Source organism: Mus caroli, chromosome 13 (genome assembly GCF_900094665.2).
Source record: "Mus caroli chromosome 13, CAROLI_EIJ_v1.1, whole genome shotgun sequence".
NCBI classification, from domain to species: Eukaryota; Metazoa; Chordata; class Mammalia; order Rodentia; family Muridae; genus Mus; species Mus caroli.
Genome location: NC_034582.1, coordinates 92,710,299 through 92,725,040, shown reverse-complemented (window position 1 = coordinate 92,725,040; position 14,742 = coordinate 92,710,299). Strand labels below are relative to the sequence as shown.

Sequence of the window (14,742 nt, the reverse complement as noted above, 5' to 3'; positions counted from 1 at the left end):
TAGGACAGTCCCATGGGAGAGAAATTAGCACTCAATGTACAGTCAAACTGATTTTTTTAGGAGTCTTAGGAAATAGCTGAGGCTTGGACGAGGACCTAATTGAAACAATAAGTCAACAATGAAAGAGCACCTTTCAGTCTGCTCCGAACAGTCTAAATCAGCCCTGAACTATTTTTTTTTTCCTAACTGTTTGATAATTTTTATAGGTAGGAGTCTTTCTCTCTGAAAACAAACAAGAACCTTTCCAGAGAGTTTGATCATCTTTTAAGATTCGGTCCACACCATCATCTGCCCATTTTCAGGAGAAGAAAAGTAAATAAAGGAGGGATAGTTCAGTAAGTGCCTCTCTCAGCTCTGAGGGAGACTGGCGCTCTGCTCATCTTCCTCTGTCAGGTTCCACCCCACCCACTGATGAGCTGGGAGGCCTCCTTTCTCAGTTAGCGATCTCCTGGAAGCCATGAACACACTGGTGTCTTTGCATATTCTTCCTCTCCTCCCTGACTCCATCTAAGCAGATTGAAAACTTAGTTTCTGAGGTGAGTGTGAGGGATTGCACTGGATGGAGCACCAGGCAGCCAGCTCCTCCCTGGGGAGCAGCAACAGTGACTCCACCTTCTATGTACATAGTGACATGACTCCATCTCAAGTTCTCATCTGTGAGCTATCCCAGACTCTGTTTTTAAGTAGGGTGTCTATATGTGTGTATATGTGTGTGTGGGGGGGTGGATATATACATGTATATACACCCACATATGCATGTATGTATATATACACACATATATGTATGTACATGTGCATATATGTATACATGTACACACATATTTTTTTAAATAAAAACATTTGTATTCTGATCATAGTGTAGGAAGTAGGTCTTTGATGGAACAGACTCTGATTTCTCTTACGTGATCACTTCATTTAAGTGAGAGAGAGGAAACAGAATCCCATTCACAATACAAATAATAGAGAAAGGCAGAAATCAATGTTTCCTAATCCAAACCAGAAAGCTGTTGTAGCTCTGCACCATTTCCAATGACTGTTAGCCCACAGGCAGACACCTGCTCTGGAATGAAAATCTGTGCAGCCTGAGGCTGCTTCTGCTAAACCCCTCTGTCCTGAAGGCTCAGATGTCAGGAGTAAAGTGGGCTGACAGTGACTGACTAATTGGAGTACTTTGATCTGGTCACATATTAATTTAAGAATAAAAATATAGCTTCAAGCTGGGTATGGTGGCACACACCTTTAATCCCAGCACTCGGGAGGCAGAGGCAGGTGGATTTCTGAGTTCAAGGCCAGCCTGGTCTCCAAAGTGAGTTCCAGGACAGCCAGGGCTATACAGAGAAACCCTGTCTCGAAAAAACAAAACAAAAATAGCTTCAATCAGTTCCTCTCCAATACTGAGGAGTTACGACAATGGCTACTTGGCCAACATTTATGAGGGATGGGAATTAGAGTTGGTAATTATGTTTTCTAAACACTAGGAACTTCTCCAGGTAACCCTAAATGCATAACTGATGATATGCATCCGTTTGCAAATGATATGCATTATTTGAAAAGAACCCCAGGGACGACCCGCTCTCCCATTCTTCCACAAGACATTATTTACCAGCAAACTTCAAAGGATCCCACAGAGATTTTCAATTATATTTATTATTAGCTCTATAATCAGCAAGCTGATTATATAAAGCAAAGGCAGTTAACTTGGCCGGCTCAGGGACCAGCATCAGGTTTCAAAGTGACACGTGGCTCTTGCAGATCACAGACATTGGGAAGATAGCCATCCCTCTTTTGTTTTGTTTTGGGTTGTTTCGACTCTATCAACGGATTCTCCTGTTCCAGACACTACTGTCTTTACCCGAAGGTTAAAAAAAATTTTTTTTCGAACAAAAATATTTTAGTTGTTTTTATTTTAACAACACTTCAAGAGGTGGCTGAAGAGATGACTCGGAGCAATTACTGCTCCTGCAGAGGTCTCAGTTTGTTTCCCAGCAACCAAATGTCAACTCACAACCTTCTGTGCCTTCAACTCCAGGGGGTCTGACACTGTCATCTTGCTTTCTCACACTGGGCGTGGTGCTCATACAAGCATGCAGACAAACACTCATATGCATAAAATAAAAATCTTTTAAGACAAAATAAAATGTCTCAGAAGGGCAGGAGATTTGTTCCAAGAAGAGATGTTGCTTATCCCAACAGCTACATCCATCAAGGGTTCTGGGATTCAAAGCAACCATGACTTCACTCATGACTGAGTGTTATGGGAGTTTTTTTGTTGTTATAGTTGTTGTTGTTTTTTAAACCAAGGTGTGCTGTGAGAATGAGGGCATTGAGGGCACACGATGAAAAGCAGCAGCGGGGAGAAGATCAGGCTTAAGACACGCGGGACAAGGGCAGTCTATGCTGGTGCCCTGCCCAGAGCAGGACTCCTCAGCCATTGGCATCTGCTTCTTTGCAGCCCTGAAGCAAAGAGAGAAGAGCAGTCAGCCTCCTGCGGAAGCTCTTCACAGTCTCCCAGGGATTTCCAGTCATGGCCAACGTCTTTGTTACAGGACGGAATCCAGCAACCACTTGCAACCTTAACATAGAGCAGTAGCCAAGTTTTACGGGCTAGTTACAAATATCAGATGTGTGGTGATTATCCATGGGCTTAGAGTGAGTTGGGCATATTTAAGTTATGAAAGATGTGTTTATTTCCCCTGGACCCCAAATAAATGTCAGTGACAGCTCCAAGGTCAAGAGTCCTTCTCTCTGAGGTAGCTGCCACCAACCATAGTTTTTCTAGACAACTTGAGTCATTAGCCCTTCAGATATGCTGGGTCTTTGTACTAAAGATGGTTTGTGGGGAGCAGTTTCCTCTTGGCCTCTTTATAACACTGGAACGAGGATTCAGCTCCTCTGATTTAGGTCTCAAAACTGACTGCTGAAATAGAACATTTTAAACACTCTCAGTTAGGAGACAGTAGGAGCCAGGTCTCAGCCTGCAAAAATAGAGGCCAAAAACTGAGACAGGAAATGAGGTGGCAGACAGTTCACGGCACTTCACAAAACAGGTGACATAGGCAAAATGTGTGTCACCTTTTTACAGAGTTGTTACAATGACTTCATTTGCCACAGGATATCTGCAGGTTGAGTTGAGAGAGCAATGTTTGCTTACAAATAAAGATAGTGAGACTCAGGCCCATGCTTTCCCATCACCAGTGGAGCCCCAGAAGAACCACACAGAGAATCAGATCTCCCTTGCTCTTTGGTCTCCTCTTCACTGATGTTGCCAGTGAGGGGCAAGAGCTGCAATCACCATGAAACCAAGAACAAAGGACAAGGTCAGGTGGTGCTTCCTCTAGCTCAAGTAATAATGTCTGACTGAATAGAAACGTGCTTTTAAAAAAGTTCATGGAGAGTTTACCCACAGGCTTCCAGCCTTTGCTTCACAAACAAAAGTCAGTGCCACCACTAGCTTCAAAAGCCAAGACCCCTTGAGTGGGAGTTCCATCCAATAGGCCAATAGCAACAAAGTAACCCCTGCATCTCTGCTCTGATGTTTTTATGTCTCCCAAAAGCTCATCTATCAAAAGGATTGGTCTCCAGGTGCCACTGGGAGGTGAACACCAAGGGGAAGGACTTTAGGTCATTGGGCAAGTCTTTGAAGGAAATTGTGAAACCCTATGTGGTGGCTTGAATGGTAATGGCCCCCATAGACTAATGTGTTTGAATGCTTGACCACAGGGAGTGGCGCTGTTAGAAAGTGTGGCATTGCTGGAGGAAGTGTGTCGCTGTGGGGTCGGGCTTTGAAGTCTCATGCTCAAGCTACACCCAGAGTGGCCACAGTCTCCTTCTACTGCCTGTGAATCAAATTGTAGAACTCTTTGATCCTTCTCCAGCACCGTGTCTGCCTGAATGACAGACACTATGCTTCCCGCCATGATAATAACAGACTAAACCACTGAAACTGTAAGCCAGCCCCAATGAAATGTTTTTCTTTATAAGAGATGGCGTGGTCCCAAAGGGTATACTGTGTAACACACCATGACACAGTGCAGATTCCATGATGTCAATGTCTGTCCCTCCCTCCATCCATCCGTCTGTCTGTCTGTCCTCTTTGATGGTGTGATGGTTTGTATATGCTCAGTCCATGGAGTAGCACTATTAGAAGGTGTGGCCCTGTTGGAGTAGGTGTGTCACTGTAAGTGTGGGTTTTAAGATGCTCATCCTAGCTGCCCGAAAGTCAGTATTCACCTAGCAGCCTTCAGATGAAGATATAGAACTCTCAGCTCCTCCTGCACCATGCCTGCCTGGATGCTTTCATGTTCCTACCTTGATGATAATGGAATGAACCTCTGAACCTGTAAGCCAGCTCCAGTTAAGAGTTGCCTTGGGCCGGGCATGGTGGCGCACGCCTTTAGTCCCAGCACTCGGGAGGCAGAGGCAGGTGAATTTCTGAGTTCGAGGCCAGCCTGGTCTACAAAGTGAGTTCCAGGACAGCCAGTGCTATACAGAGAAACCCTGTCTCAAAAAAAAAAAAAAAAAAAGAGTTGCATTGGTCATGGTGTCTGGTTACAGCAGTACAACCCTAACTAAGACAGGTAAGAAGGTTGCATGGGTGGATGTGGAGGGATGGGACAGTAAGTGGGACTGGGGTACATAATGCAAAATTTATAAAGAATCAATAAAAAATAATTGCCATGGTCGTGGTGTCTCTTCGAAGACAATAGAAACACTGTTTAAGACCCTCAATCTCTTCTTCTTACTCTTTGCTTCCTGGCCATGAAATGAACAGTTTTGCTCCACTATGCACCCGCCACAGCGTATAATCCATCTTCGCCATGATATGCCCTTTTGTCACAGGCTCAAAGCCATGAACCAGCTAAATATGGACCAAAGCCTTCAAAACTGTGAGCCCAAAACAAGCATTTTTCATTATAAGTCACATATCTCCAAATATTTCAAAAAAGTAACTGAAAGCTAAAACAGCAACAACAACAACAAACCAGTCTGCTGCTATGCAGTCCAAAATTTGATAGAAAACTACATAAAGTCTGAATGGAGAGAGCGAAAACATTAACAATGTTTAGTATTAGTGGTTCACGGAGCTCTTGCAACACCAACTCTGTCTCCTGTGTGTTCCTGGGAAGTAGATGCTTCTTGGAAACATTTCTAAGCCCTCACTGGCCTTAAAATTGAGTAGAGAGCTTGAGGGCACGTTTCTTACAGAAATACACACCATACATTGTTTTTACATTATCCCGAGCTTTTGTCCCCGCCGGCAAGAACACACTCAGGACAACCGGAATCTTCTGCGGCAAAGCTTTATTGCTTACTTCTCAGGAAGATCCCGACCCCAGAAAATGAAGTCCCTTATATAGCACTCAGCCATGACGTTTCAGCACCTGATGTGGCGTGACAGCTCTTGATTCGTTGCTCGCTCATCACACCACTATTACACCCCGAGAATGGGCAGTGACTAGGAGTGAGTTCACTCTCGCACTTGCGCACAAGGCTTGTTTACTAGTTTGTCACAGCGGAGGCCAGCGCCATCTTATAATGGTGATTGCTCGCAGCACGCGCACGGCTCTCCACAGCGATTGCTCGCTGCACGGCTCTCCACATTACATGGTTTTGATTTCAGTTGTTTTAGCTTCCAAAGTTGAGCACACACTTGCGAGCAGAGCCAGTGTAGGACCTGTTCGGTGTTGTACTTGACTGTCGCCTGAAAGCTTTGCTGGGGAATGGAGCCTAATTCACCACTAACGTGGATCCAGCAGCTTCCTTGCAGTGAACGGGGAAATAGTTCTTCTTTTTTTTTTCTTCTTTAAGTTACATACAAAAGCTGTTGCAGTTTTGCCCCACATGGAGACCACCCCTTGAATCCAAATGTTTGATGTGAAATGCATTCTCGTCCCTGTGCCTTTCTCCAAAGCCATGGAATTCCCCATTCTCTCCAAGTTCAAATTAGCTCTGCCTCATGTGGGTCTCCAACTCCATTTTCTCCCTCCAAGAGGAAAAGTGAAGAATTCGGAAGGATTGTAAAGTACTTAAGGAAAAAGAGTCTCCTGGCCTCCTAGTGGAAGCAGAAACGCCAAGCCAACTCCAGTGTGCTGATACATGTTATACTCCCCAAATTAGACTTTGTGGGATATTTACTGCATGTAGAGCCACATATTGCAGCCCAGAAAGAATATACAGAGGTATAACAGCAGAGCCACCCCTGAAAGGATTCAGCTGCTCTGAGAAACGATAGTACAGCTAGTCATGCTGTACTGGACCTAAGAGCAATATGACCTTGCACTAATCTCAGAGGGTCTGCTCACTAAGAACTGGTTCCCTAAAGTTATTCTTCCCTTCAACAGAAAGAAGAATATGGGAGCTACAAGCCTCTTCTCCATCACTATCTGTTCCTGATGCAGTTCATTCCCCGCCAGCAGGACTCTCTGGTCTCCTCCAGGGCGTCAGACAGAGGGTGGCCATCCTTCAGACATCTCTCAGGCTATGTTTTACAAGCTGATATTCCTACGGGAAGATAAAAAAATTAATAAGCTTTTCTAAGTGCAAATGGAAATGGGAAGACATGGGGACACAATGGGACACCTGCTGGTAAGTGAGTCTTGCTGGGAGGAGTCTTTTGACCTGGTTAACATCCAATTTCAGTAGCCGGAGAGCGTCCCCGAGTCCCCGAGCTTCATGTCAGGTTTATCCCTCACACGATCTTCTTAATGAAGAAAAGCAGGCTGGAAACGCCACAGTGCTGTGTGGATCACCATCCCCTGGAGAGCTGTGTAGGAAAACTATAATGAAGTGAGTACATAATTCAATGTTAATGTATAAAACACATGACGCTTTGTAAAAATAAAATAAAATTCACGTTCTCAAGGGCTTTTAAATTCACTGGGCAATACCTACAGCAAGTTTGATCAAGTTACAGATTTCCATCCCAGAGCTCTGCCAATTCGTCACGGCTTGTACCCAACATCCTCCTGGCCATCAGAAGTGATACGGCTGCTGGAGTCTAGTGTCCTAGTTTGCATTCTGCGGCTATGATGAATAACAGGACAAAAGAAGCAACTGGGGAAGCAAAGGATTTGTTTAGTGTACACTTTGTTTAGAGGGACACAGCACAGTCCTCACTGATGGAAGTCAAGACCGGGACCTCGAGGTAGGAACTGAAGGAGGGGCTAAGGAGGACCACTGCTTACTGACACGCTTGCTCCCCATTGTTTGCTCCTGTTTGTTTTCTCTCTCTCTCTCTCTCTCTCTCTCTCTCTCTCTCTCTCTCTCTCTTAACCTCCCAGAACCACCCGTGGAGGGGTGGAACCTCCAGCAGTGGGCGAGGCCCTCAGACTTCAATCATTAATCAAGAAAACATCTCCCATAGGCTTGCCTATAGTCCAACCTGCTGGAGTCAGTGTCTCAGGTGAAGTTTTCTCTTCCCAGATGACTCTAAGCTGAAAGAAAACTTACAGCACATTCAACATGGCTTTGATTGTGGTTCGCTAGATATTTCCCCTGCTTGCGAACCTGCTCTTAAAAATACAGAGACCCAACACCTTTGTCGGACAGCAGGATCCAGCTCTAACTTCCTTTGCACGACAGCAGTCTTGGCATCTGTGTGTCACCCCCAGCACAGATCATGTGGCTGTCTGTGACCATTAGTTCCTGATACACGCTATTCATTATGAGACAGATGGGAGCACTTGGGAAGGAGGCTGAAATACTTTGGTATGTGGTGGGATTTCCTCTTAATTTGCAGCACCACATCCTTTTCTCTACATTCTGTGGCTGCCAGCTCACTTACCCTTTGCATGACTTTGTCCTGGAAGGCAATTTTGAAAATGATATGTCCACATGGATCAGTATTGGCAAACAGCCACCCTTGGTCCTCCATATTGAGATCTTTCCCCAAAGTCCTTGCCAAGAAACTTGCTGTTAGCAATTAAAGACGACCAGTGGGGATTTTCAAGAGCCTGCTATCTCAGAATTGGGAGAAAGGAAGACATATTGCAGGCCAGGCTCTTGGGTAGCTGCTGCTGGGATGGAGAGTGGAACAACACATTGAGTGTACAGAGGAAAGAGCAGAAGAATTAGCCACAAGAATATGCCAAACTATAATCAGGCCCCAGTCAATGTCCCACTGGGGCTCCAGAACTGACTGGCCTTGCAGAGTCACCCCGGGGTGGAGTGAGGGGCCAGGCGCTGGCTGCTGGTAGCTTCCAACAGTGACCTCAGTTCAGCAGCTGTCTTCATTATAAGCTGTGAGATGTTGACAATTAACACCCCCAGCAGTTGTGCAGTGGAGAATGCTGAGTCCTCAGGGCAATGGGGTGGGGGTGGGGAAGCAATGATGAGCAGCAGTGACTGCTGGGATCTGATCACATATGCATCCTCCCTCAGTGTAGTCACACATCTAACCATTTAGTTATTTATTTACTTACTTACTCGCTTACTAACCTATTTATTTCCTTATGTGCTTTAGAGACAGAGTTTCTCTGTATGGCCCTGGCTGTCCTAGAACTCACTCTGTAGACCAGGCTGGCCTCGGACTCAGAAATCCGCCTGCCTCTGCCTCCCGAGTATTGGGATTAAAGGTGTGCATTACCACTGCCTGGATAAGTCCAATCTTTTTGCTCTGCTACTTAGCCAAGATGACCAAGTGACTGTTGGATCAGAATATACCCTCCCTCTCTTAACAATGTGAGAATGGTGGGCGAGTTTTTGCATTCAAAACATAACTGGATTTACTAACTGCTGCTGTATCAAGACCATTCCGAGCCACGCTATGGTATAAGGCCAGTGTACACTCGCACACACAACACCCTTCACAGAAGTCTTTCCCAGGAACTTCCACCAGGGCCAAGCCTGCCCTTCTGGAGAAATGGCTTACAGTCTAGACATTGGGAAGTTACCACACTTAACTGATCATAATTGTCAGACTAGTGCTTGAAAAACTCATCGTTTCTTTTTTTTTTTAACTATTGCAAAATCACACCTACTTCTATGGTAGGAACCAGAGAAGTAAAAGCATAGTAGGTCATTTCTCTGGTGTCAGCCTAGAACTGGGATGATTCAGTCTGGCTTTCTCCTCTGCGAAGTCCATGGCCCCCAAGTAAATACTTTACATTCTCTGTGGGCCCTGGGTTTTTCAACCTGTGGCATGTCTGGGGAAGGTGAGTCTTGCACACTGGAATGAGTCCTGTCACAAAAGCTAGAGCTGGAAGTGACACATGTGGCACAGCAGTCATGGTCTCCAACGGCTTTATGATCACGTGACATCCTACAGATGCCAAAGGCCTTGCCAGCGATAGCCCAGATGGACAAGGACAGGACGTGGGCCAGCACCATCCAGCCATCTTGTTCCTCAGCCAATGAGCCCACACCTTATCCTCACCCTGCCCACTTTCTCACAGTGCTACACAGAATTACACGTGCTGCTTGGTCCCATAGAGCCTTTGAGAAAACACATAACACTGGCCAGTGATTTCAGCCTCTGCACTGGAGGCAAAGCACTCTTCAGATCTGAAGGACTACTGTTAAAAATGCGTTACCTAAGTCATTATGCCAGAACTCCACCTTGGGATCCCGGAGAGAGGAGAGAAGTAACTTGTTGTGTGTGGCTAATGCAATGTCTGAGCACGCCCATCCATCCGGGTATGCGGCTGTCACAGAGGAGGCAAAGGAGAAAGGAGAGGCAGAGCCTTTAAAAAAGCAAATTACCATGCCATGTATTTTATATTACATTTTCCTGCCCTGCTTCTTTAATCAGTCTAAATTGAGAGCTCTTGTAATTCCCTAGAATCAGCGCATAAGCTCTCAGCATGCTCAAGGGCTGCAGGGCGTGCAGTTTCTCTATCCTTCCGTAGGTATTCATTTCCAAAACTTCATTACCGACCCACTCGTGAGTCATTCCCTCCCATGCAATCCACTTAAAACGCCCACCAGGAGAGAAAGCACAGAAAATGCTGAGCCTCCTCATTTGGTATGTTATGGACTTTTCAAAATGACAGGGGAGAGGAGGGACCAACGGGGTCCCCCGTCTGAAGCCCACAGAAGACGTGGACACATCTGATCCTTACCCATCTCCCGTCTCAGAAGGTGCCCTGAGACTCCGCTGTATGCTTCATGAGGGGGAAGGACAGTTGCTGAGGGAGAGCAGAGATGGGAGACGTTGCTTCACAGGAGGCTAAAAATCAGAACTGGAGACTATCAGGAAGCATCCCATGGGCCATGTGTAAGCATCTCTGGTAGGTACAGCAGACCTGGGCCTGGAGAGGTCACACAAGTGTGCAAGTGAATTTTCTGTCTAAGCCTGATGTCCTGGTTAGTTTTGTTGTCAGCTTGACACATCTGAAAACTCCGATGAAAAAAAAAATTGCCTCCATCAGATTGGCCTGTAGGTGTGTCTATTAGTGTTTTCTTAATTGCTAGTTGATGTAGGATGGCCCAGGCCCCTGCTGCAGATGGGCATGAGCTATAGAAGAGAGGTAACTGAGCAAGCCAGGGGGAGGGAGCAAGGCAATAACCAGCCTTCTTCCATGGTTACTGCTTCCAGTGTCTGCCTTGGCTTCCCCTGGACCACAACCTGTAAGATAAAATAAACCACTCCTCTCCAGCTTGCTTTGGGTTTTATCACAGCAACTGAACTAGAATGCTTGAGGACCTGAGTTCAGATCCCAGAAACCACAATTGATTTTTTTGCTTTCATCCCCAGTATTACAGTAAACACAATAGTAAAAAAAAAAAATCAATTAAAGCCCTTTTGTTTCAAATAATACCATCTATTTTGGAGTATGGTTTGAATGAGTCCCCCGGGATTCATGCCCTGAAAGTCTGTTCCTCAGTACAGTAGAGTTGGGAGGTGGCAGAACCTTGACTGCAGTCTAAGGGGGATGAAACTAGGTCCTTGAAGGCAGGGCCTTCATAAGGCATCAGTGTGAATTCCACAGGAAACCAGTTTGCTCTCAGGAGCAAGTTCTGAGAGCTCAACACCTCCACCATGATTTTCCTTTAGTGTGTGGCTAGTTCCTTTTCCATTTCTCTATATGCTGTAATGAAGCTAAGGGGGCTTCAACAAGATGGGACCCCCAAATCTTAGACTTCTTGGCTTCCCAATTTGTAGTTACATGCACCTCTTTTCTTGACAAAGTACCAAGTCTCTGGTCTTTTGTTGTAGCACAGAAATCAGACTGAGACAGTAAGGATGAAAGAAAGGGGGATATATTTTCTTGAACTTCTGGTTTATCTCCATATTGAATGGAGATATAAAGAAGGTAGTGAAAATAGTCTTCTTAATGATCTAAGAGTTGTAAATCTCTTAGAGAGCAGGAGCCAGGGCAACAACAACTGTGCCCCTTCCTTCTGGAAGATGTGAATGTATAGGCTGGTTCCCATGGTTGCAGTCTGTGGTGGTCTGGATAGATGTGGCCCCCACAGACTCACCTGTTTGAATCCTTGGCCCACAGAGTGTAGGAGGTCTGGCTTTGTTGGAAGAAGTATGTCACTGTGGGGGCGGGCTGTGGGGTATCCTACACTCAAGCTCCACCAAGTGTGGAATTCTAGTCTCCTCCTTGCTGCCTGCAGATGAAAATGTAGAACTCTCAGCTCCTCTAGCACCATGCCTGCCTGGATGCTGCCATGGTTCCTGCCATGATGATAATGGACTGAACCTCTGAAACTGTAAGCCAGCCCCAATTAAATGCTTTCCTTTATGAGTGTTGCCTTGGTCATGGTGTCTCTTCACAGCAATAAAACCTTAACAAAGACACAGTCTACGGTCAAGTGCAAGTTCCAAAGAGAGAGAGAGAGGCAATTTTATTGGCTTTCCTTGGGTGAGGCCAACCAAGCATGGTGAGAATAAGAAAGGCCTCGATGGTCATGGTCATGCAGTACACCTTTATTTTTCTTGTGGACAAATCTGGAAATGAAGACTCTTGGAGGAGTTCTCCCTACAGAAGGTGCTGCATGCAGATCCAATCCAGAGCCTGGTGAAATTTACTACTCGATACCACAATTGAAGCTGCTATGAATAAAACGCACCTTGCCTCCTACTCACACCCGGTGATGTAAAGTCTGCATCTGTGGAACCAGCTAGGAATTCTGATTTAGTGGAAAATGGTTTTCTGTTGTTGTTGTTGTTTTTGTTTGTTTGTTTGTTTGTTTGTTTTGTTTTGTTTTAATGTATGGGGTATAGAAAGATTGCTCAGTGGTTAACTGCACTGGCAGCTCTTGCAGAGGACCCATCCATATAGTGGCTCACAACTATCTGCAACTCCAGTTCTAAAGAAAACACCCTCTTCTGACCTCCATAGGTATCAGGCATACACAAGGTATATATAAATCCATGCAGGCAAAACAGCCATACACACAAAATAAAAATGAATAAATGTTTAAATTTTATTGTGCTTAGTTCTACTCAGTATTTCACAAATATCAAGAACAGCTTACCACCACTGATAATTCTGTCAAGCGATAGATAATTCTGAAATCGTGTTCAAATGGCTTCTGAGAAAAAGGCTGTAGTAGAGAATGTGCCACCATTGATCAGCGATGTCTGGATGGACAGGGGTTACAAATCCCAACAGGTGCCCAACAGTAGTTGGCATTCCTTGACTGTATTCAAGCACTGAGAGAAATGTGAAAACTCAGAATCTATAAGATCAACTCAAAGGAATGAGACAAAGTATTCTAACCTTGACCTCAACTTAGAAATGATTTAGGGGTTGATTTAAAGCAGATCCCATCACAGGGACACTTGCCAATAGAAATATTGACTCATGCTCTGGCATTCCTGCCATTATTCTGATTGCTTAAGAGATAACAGGACAAGAGATTGCTGCTCAGAGATTTGTTTCTCACTCTTTAAAGAGCTTGCCGATCTGCCACACAGGAGTGTGTGAGTCCAAGTTAGGCTCAGGGTTGACAGAGGACAGAAAATACAACCAAAAAGGCCTTAAAGGAGAAGCTCACTGTATCCTTCTCATCCATATTATATTGATTTTCTGGATGCTGTGATAAGTACCTGACAATATCAACTTAAGGAAGGTGGGGTTTGTTTTGGCTGGCAGTTTAAAGGCACCTTGTATCATGGTGGACAGAGTCAGAGGCCACTGGTCAGGGAGCAGAGAGAGGTAAATGCTAGTGTTCATCTCTCTTTCTTCTTTTTATTCATTCTGGGCTTGCAGTCAGTGGAATGGTGCCACCCACATTCAGGGTGGGTCTTCCTACCTCAGTTAAACATCTCTGGACAATACACTACAGACACTCCAGGAGCTGTCTCCAAGCTGTTTCTAAACCTGGTCAAGTTGACAATCAAGATTAAACATTAGTCATAGCCATACCGATCCCAAGTTGATAGGAAGTGCCACAGTCACCAGAAGCCTGCTTTGCCTTATGTCGGCCTGCCCTGCCTTCCTCAGCAAGAGGCTTTAGCCTCTAAACTGCCTCACAATCCATGATAGCTACCAAAATTCCAACAAGTGACTAACTCCACTCTAGCCAGAATCAAAAGAAAGAACAAAGAGGCAAGTGGATGTGTTTTCCAGCAGTCAGCCCAGTTTTAAATTATTTTCCAAAAAGCCCTACTTGGTGGCTTTCAATAACACCCACTGGTGACGCCTAACAGTAAGGATAATTAGGAACACATGGCCCTCTAGAGAGGAGAAAATGGATTTGGGGCGGACAGGCCATCAAATGCCTATGACACATTTTGTCTCTTAGAAGGCTGCTGCCACCAAATCCTCAATCACACTATAGATCTTGGGCTCTGTGACAGCAGAGATCCAACCCCAGCCCACCCAGGACTGGGTGTACTTTGAGAAATGTAGAGTAACTGGACAAGTCAGAATTGATATGTCAGCTTCCTGTCTGGGCCGGTGCCCTGTGAAGACCTTGAGCTCGAACTCCGCAGCCAGTCCCACAAAACCCAGAGGAAGCTCCATTCACAAGTGCTCTAACATGCCCAGGATCATAGGATCAGTGGTGAGGAGGACACAACATCTGCCTAAACACTGGGAGTAACTGGGACCAGCGGGATCCAGGCACCCAGGAACTCCACCTGACCAGTGGCACAGGTTCCTTCCAGTCTGAGCTGGTGCCCTGAGCAGACCTTGGGCTCGAACTCCACAGCTAGTCCCACAACACCCAGAAGGAGCTCCACTCCCAGGTGCTCTAACACGCCCAGGACCACAGGACCACAGGATCCCAGGATCCCAAGATCCCAGGATCCCAGAATCACAGGAACTTGATCACACCAGGATCTCAGGGTCACAGAGGCAGCTTGACTCCCAGGAGCTCTGACACACCCAGAATCTCAGAATCACAGGATCCCAGAGACAGTTGAACTCTGAGGAATTCTGACACAACCAGGATCACAGGAAGGACAGGCTCCAGTCAGATATATCGAGGACAGGTAACACTAGAGATAATCAGATGGCAGGAGGCAAGCATAAGAACATAAGCAAAAAAACAAAACAAAACAAAAACAATAACAAAAAAAAAACATAAGCAACAGAAACCAAGGTTACTTGGCATCATATGATTCCAATTCTCCCACCATAGCAAGTCCTGGATACAACATCACACCAGAAAAGTAAGATTCAGATCTAAAATCACTTCTCATGATGGTGATAGAGGACTTTAAAAAGGACATAAATAACTCCCTTAAAGAGATACAGGAGAACACAAGTAAACAGCTAAAAACCCTTAAAAGGGCTCTTCCGGTCAGAAAAGCACCTGGGAAGCAAGGGCGCAGGGTCGGCTGAC

At 45.5% G+C, this 14,742-nt stretch overlaps 1 long non-coding RNA gene across 1 annotated transcript in view; it reads right to left on the bottom strand.

Annotated features, from left to right (window-relative positions):
• Positions 1–6,688: 6,688 nt before the first annotated feature.
• The window catches only part of LOC115029099, a 22,781-nt gene continuing 14,727 nt past the window's right edge, over positions 6,689–14,742 (bottom strand). The window contains exons 2-5 of the long non-coding RNA XR_003834678.1: positions 10,059–10,247; positions 9,531–9,641; positions 6,892–7,053; positions 6,689–6,776 (exon numbers count right to left, since the gene is read on the bottom strand). This is a non-coding gene — a long non-coding RNA (uncharacterized LOC115029099). The remainder of the gene's footprint in view (positions 6,777–6,891; positions 7,054–9,530; positions 9,642–10,058; positions 10,248–14,742) is intronic.